The sequence below is a fragment of the Mytilus trossulus genome, chromosome 14, assembly GCF_036588685.1.
Source record: "Mytilus trossulus isolate FHL-02 chromosome 14, PNRI_Mtr1.1.1.hap1, whole genome shotgun sequence".
In the NCBI taxonomy this organism is placed as follows: domain Eukaryota; kingdom Metazoa; phylum Mollusca; class Bivalvia; order Mytilida; family Mytilidae; genus Mytilus; species Mytilus trossulus.
In genome coordinates, this window is record NC_086386.1 from 81,310,685 (window position 1) to 81,317,378 (window position 6,694).

Below are 6,694 nucleotides of genomic sequence, written 5' to 3' on the forward strand. Positions count from 1 at the left end.
CAAACTTCAAACTAAATGTAATGTCACATAATAACAATAACAATATACTGTATATTTAAGCAAAAGCAATTAAAGGATTATGCAGATTAACAGTAATGTGTTGCTAAATAGAAATAACAATTATAGATTACTGTAAAAGAGTGAACAGAGTCCTACTCTGTTTGTAAGTTATTGTCTTAACTGTCACTGGGAATAAATAGACTAAATGCAATTGAGTCCTTCGTCCACGAAGATGACACTTAATCCGTGTAATATACAAAGGAAGAATCGATCTAAACTTCAAATTTCAAGGGTTTGTGTGTGTGTGTGTGTGTGTGTGTGTGTGTGTGGAAAAGGGGGGGGGGGGGTGTTGAGAAAGTTGGAGTCAGAAAAAATGTTTTGTCATCTGCTTGACCATCATATTTTTTTTTTTTATCAAATTTAGGATTTTGGGAGGGGGACTTTTTGAAGTTCAATAGTCGTTGTCGTATGTCTTGTATCAATCCAGATCCTTTGAGGACAATTAGACGGTATGTTGCAAGTCAAAATGTTTGTCCCTATCTGACAAATTTTATTTTAACAGTGGCACTTTAGAACTTTCTAGACCTTCATATGGACATTTAATCTGTCAATGTCAGTCTTAGAAGAAATAATGGAATATGCCCGAAAAAAAACCCATCGACTTAACCATCTATTTTGAATGCAGCTTCATCCAAAGAATATGCCCGGAGTTAGAATTGGTAGGTCTTTCCTTTCTGTTAATTCGAGAAAAATTTCAACCAGATTGTATCTTGAATTACCAGAAAGTGAAAAGAAACAGAAAATCATATTCGTACATACATGTACATGTACGTCTGTTTATGTTGTTCATATTAAATGTTTCTCGTTTCTCGTTTTTATATAAATGAGACCGGTGTTTTTCCCATTTGAATGGTTTTACTCTACTTATTTGCGGGGCCCATTATAGCTTGCTGTTCGGTGTGAGCTTAGGCTCTGTGTTGAAGACCGTACTTTGGCCTATAATGGTTTACTTTAATAAATTGTGATGTAGATTTGTCTCATTGGCATTCTTACCACATCTTCCTATATCTATATATAGTTATACAACATGAATTAATGTCAACACGAGTGGGTTGTAGTATGTCATTAAATTGAAAATGGAAATGATGAATGTGTCAAAGAGACAACAACCCGACCATAGAACAGACAGCAGCAGAAGGTCGCCAATAGGTCTTCAATGCAGCGAGAAATTCACCCATCCAGGAGGCGTCCTTCAGCTGGCCCCTAAACAAAATTAATATTATACGAGTTCAGTGAAAATGAACGGCATACTAAACTCCAAATTGTACAGAAGAAACGAAAATTAAAAATAATACAAGACATGTTTTCACCACTGTCTAATTCTTAAGCAAATTGGCAGTAAAATGTAAAACTGTTTAATGCCGGGACATTAGCTGATATGACAAGAGTTTTAACTTACTTAAAGCATGTCTTGACATTCACGAATCAAGTTAACACGACTGTCCTTTTTGATACAAACTAAACCAAATATTTTTGTTTCGAAGCTGCTCCCGTTCACATACCGAAGTAGTAATAATTTTTTGTCATAACGAAAAGACCATTTAACTTCAAAAAGGGGGGTGTTATTGTTTTTACCTAAAACATATTCTGATCTCTAATTTGATGTGGAAACAAATGTTCCGTGTTCAAGCAGATGATATATACTAATACATATTATGAATCCAGATTTCCTTCAAACTTTATAGTTTTAAATTTTGAAAATAAAATATAATTGATTGAATGTGTAGAAAAACTAAATAAAAAAACTAACCCCACCCCGCCTTTTGAAGGAAATGGTTATTCCTTAACACAGCTTACCTGATATAATCCATATATATCACAGATTCGCATGTCGATCCTCATGGCTCACAGTTTGATCTCTGCTAAATGTAAAATGTTCGTTCAGAAAAGAAAAACTACAAAATTCCGTCCAAACCATATTGTTAAACATTCAACTCCTGAATTTACATGAAATGTATGCCACTGGACGTTAAGCAAACTGTTTGCAATCAATTTAGTACACAGTACAAAATGTTATAGATTCAGTATTGTTCAAACCCTGTCATTAATAACTTAATTGTCTGTAAAACCGGAAATACATGAAATATGATATAGCATAAGACAAAGCTGGGAAATTGTAAATTTACTTAATTGTCCCTAGATATATTTGTTTTTCTTCTTTCAATTTAGTTAATTCAGTTCTTTTATCAAAACAAAACAAGTGTGTCATTGGTAATACGCGACTTATGCTCGAATCGCAGAGTAACCGGCTCTCTAGGGGGAGACAATCATTACGCTGATAACAGGACAGATATATATATTAACAAATTACTAGACGGAATATGTATAACGATTTAAAACATAGAAGAGAGAAGATAAACATTTATGAATATGTTTTGGGTAAAAATGAAGAAATCTAAAATCACGTTTGAAAAATAATATACGTGGTGATTTGACACAATTTTAATTCATATGAAAGCAGGATCATAGTTTTATACATATCATATGAAAAAAGGCACTAAAGCAGGATCATAGTTTTATTCATGTAACAAAGGTTTTTTGTTTTAAATTAGCTTGATACAGGTTGTTTCTTGAGCCGAGTCGATTGTAGCCATACATGTAGTAGTGTTTTACAAAGTTAAAACAGAACTCTACGACTTACAGTATATTTTTTTTGTTCCAATTAGGAGTACTAATAAAAATTAACTGTCAACACTCTTTCATCTCCACGCAGCGACCAAGCATATTAACATATAAGCGAGTGTGGAGGATGAATTTTAATTACATGTAAATTACAACATCGTCTATAAAGCGAAATACTGACATTGTTCAAGAAATGCATTCTCGCTACCAATCGATGGTTTCATCAAATACATACTTGCACGCTTAACTGACAATCATAGACAGTGGTAAAACATGACAAACAGAAACCCGATCATCCCATATGGAATATATTGACCCCGTTTACATCGTATTTATTCACTAGCACAATATAGTTGGCGTGTTTTTCAACAGACTGTCGGTATTCCAATGGGAACCAATTGTGTCTCTCTTCTTGCCGACTTGTTTGTTTATCATTATTCGGCTGACTTCTAAGAAAAACTTTTAAGGAAGAAAGATAAGAAATTAGCAATATCCTTTAAATTTACGTTCCGCTATATAGGTGATGTTCTCTCACTAAATAATACCAAATTTGGTGACTATGTTGAACGAGTCTATCCCATCAAACTAGAGATAAAGGATACTACAGATACAGTTAATTCTGCATCATATCTTGACGTTCATCTAGAAATTGACAATGAGTGTCGGTTGAAAACAAAACTTTACGACAAAAGAGATGATTTCAGCTTCCCAATTGTAAACTTTCCATTTCTATGTAGCAACATTCCGGCAGCGCCTGCATACAGAGTATATATCTCCCAATTGATGCGATATTCCCGGGCTTGTATTTCCTATCACGAATTCCTTGATAGGGGATTGCTACTCACAAGGAAGTTGTTTAACCAAGAATTCCAAATGGATAAGTTGAAATCATCCCTTCGTAAATTTTACGGACGCCATCACGAGTTGGTTGACCGTTATGGAATAATGTTGTGAAAACAATCCCCTTCTATTTTAGCGAATATGATCTACCCGAATTAGACTATTCGCCGGGTTTGTAATAACATAAGCAACACAACGAGTGCCACATGTCGGGAGCAGGATCTGCTTACCCCTCTGGAGCACCTGAGATCACTCCCAGTTTTTGGTGGGGTTCGTGTTGCTAAGACTTTAGTTTTTTATTTTGTGTCTTCTGTGCCATTATTGTCTGTTTGTCTTTTTTGTTTTTAGCCATGGCGTTGTCAGTTTATTTTCAGTCTTTTAGTTTGCCTCTCCCTCTGGTATATTTCGTCTCTCTTCTATGTAACTAATATTATATTGGTACTTTTTATTGGTACTTTATCAACATCCTTATTGTATTTCGATACTATGCTAATAAAAGTCATTGATGTGTAAGTTCATAAAAAATAAACATTTTGTTTTATGATGTACAACAGGAGTGATTTATAGTGTACAGCGTCCAAATGATTACCTGTCATAATAAAAAAAAATTCTCATAAAAACCAAGATAAACAGTTTAACCGTCTTTATTTTGTGTTTTCATATTCCTATAAAATGTACCATCTTAGTAAGAGTTAAGCGTTCCTTTATTTAAAAGTCATTGTTACTAGTAACATATTAAAATTTAGTGTTTATATTATATATACAATGTACATGTAGATATGAAATAAATAATGCTATGTATGCTCTTATCTGCTTGTTCACTTCGTTTCTTTTTCCTTTTTTTTGTCGTTTTCTGTCCTTTTCTGTTCTTTTCTGAAAATCGTTGCCATTTTTGTGAATCGAAACGAAAGATCTATCATTTTAACTGATGGTGATTTTTTTGCAGAATCAAACGTAAAGATCTGCATCTTTATTTCAGTTGAAAATTAGACTAGTACAAATTGAGTTACCCTCTTTAAATAAAGAATTTATTATATTTATTCGCTAGCCTCAAATCCAAAATTCGTCCCTACTGAACTGTGCATGGGATAAATTATTTAAAATCTGATCAATGAAAATGATAACTATTATAATAATAGACCGAAGCTTTTAATTCGTTCCATCTTCAGACTTCTGTGAAATGGCTTTGTCTTTCTCTTATTTTCTAGAAGTCTTTTTAAAAAAAAAAATGGTATTTTTTTATCTCCTAAGTATCGATCCCCCCTTTTTATGCAATGATGTATGCATTTAGATGTGTCATAATATTAAGATTGATCTATCGTCAATTAATTAATTAAAATTCATCGGGCAGTGCTTGGAAAATGGATAGTCTTTGAACAATATAAAAAAGTAATAATTAGCAGTCTTTTTTATTCTTATTCTACTTTATCATAAAATGATGGATTTAACCATAAACATTTGTCATGACAAACAATATAATCAGTTACTAATTTTACACGGCGTAATTTAAATTACATGTACAATTAATTTCAATAAGTAAAATGCAAAAAACTAATATTTCTTATACCAGATAGACACCTGTCTTGAAAGAATTAAACTACGGACAACAATTCCAATACATTCGTTCACGTGTTTCCTTAACTCTATATTCTCAGATTTGATTCCTGGGGAATTTGAGAGTGTATTCATTATTAGTTATTGACACGCCGATGACGTTTATAAATCAGCTGGCCCGTCTCTGCGTTCGTCCGCCCTATAAATTTCGAATCCTTGGCGATTGGTTACATGTATGATACTGGATGTGAATTATTCTTTTGGGGGTGAACACTGTGTTGCGTCCTTTGCTGGTTTCTTAAAATGGCTGATTCGTAGATAGTCTGAGAAATGTTAAGTTTCCGTTCATGGACAATACACACAGATTAAAGAGTTTGGTATATATGGTTCAATGCATTTATATTTTTTTGCAATTGTATGGATGTAACGGCTCTTATTATACACCAGTCTTTCTTGTACTTAGTATGAACTTTACTTTAATAACTAAATGCAATCATTGAAAGCCAATATCAAATTATATCACATGTATGTAAAAAGTGTTTACTTTGTTATAGAGAAAAATCATACCGGTGATAAGGACTGTCTTACAGCTAAAGAGTGAGGTCGGAATTTTGCCGACTGTTGATATCTCACTGTGACTTTGAGATGAAGAACAGTAATATGAGCACTTTGGTGTTTGTGTTTGTGACTTTGTGTTAGTTGCTGGGCCTCTATGGAAAATAAACTAATCATGTGTATGTCATAAATAGATTATCTATATCCTTTCTTTTCTACTAATATAGATTGATTGGTTGATGCTTCTATCTCGTAGACGGCGCGTGGAAAAATAAAATTGAAGGTCTTCTTTAGGGAGCTATCATTTGATTTTTATGAGAGGGGCTTGGGAAATTTGAGAAAAGGCAGGACAGGAGTTTTGAGTATAAAAAGCAGGATGAGCAACTCCAAAGAAAATAGGAAGATTACAATTTTTGTTAAAAAAAAGTCAGGATATTAAACTATAGGCAGGACCGACAGTAGGGTGAAACATTAAAATGCAAGACAGACATTAAAAAAAAAAAAAAAAATGCAGGACACAAAATTTCATCCAAGCTCTCCCCCTTCTCTATCAAAATCAAATGAAATCTCCTTTATATAATTAAACGTGATACAAGATTCAATAGTGTATTAAAGTCTCACCACATACTACATGTACGTATATTTACACAATATAATAACAATAAAAAAAATTTAGAATGCATGTGCCATTCTTTGATCGTTGTCCTTTCGGTTTATATAACACATGATTATTTGTTATTAGCTCAACGATTTCTTATTCCACTATTGTCCCAGATAAATGAATAATTACTTTACACTATAATAATATAATAATTGATAAAATGTTATGTAAGACCTTATTGTTTACATACATGTATGCCGTATATGCATGTTGTGCATGTATCTGTATTGTATGCATGTTCTGTACGTATCTGCATTATAAAAGTATAAAATATAAAATTGAGAAAGGAAACTCAGTAACTTATATTTTTTAAGGATGTTCGCTACTCTGTTTTCAAGTGTATGTAAAGTGCGGATCCTAAGATATCATTTTCACTGTATATGCCAGAAATTTTTGATGTAG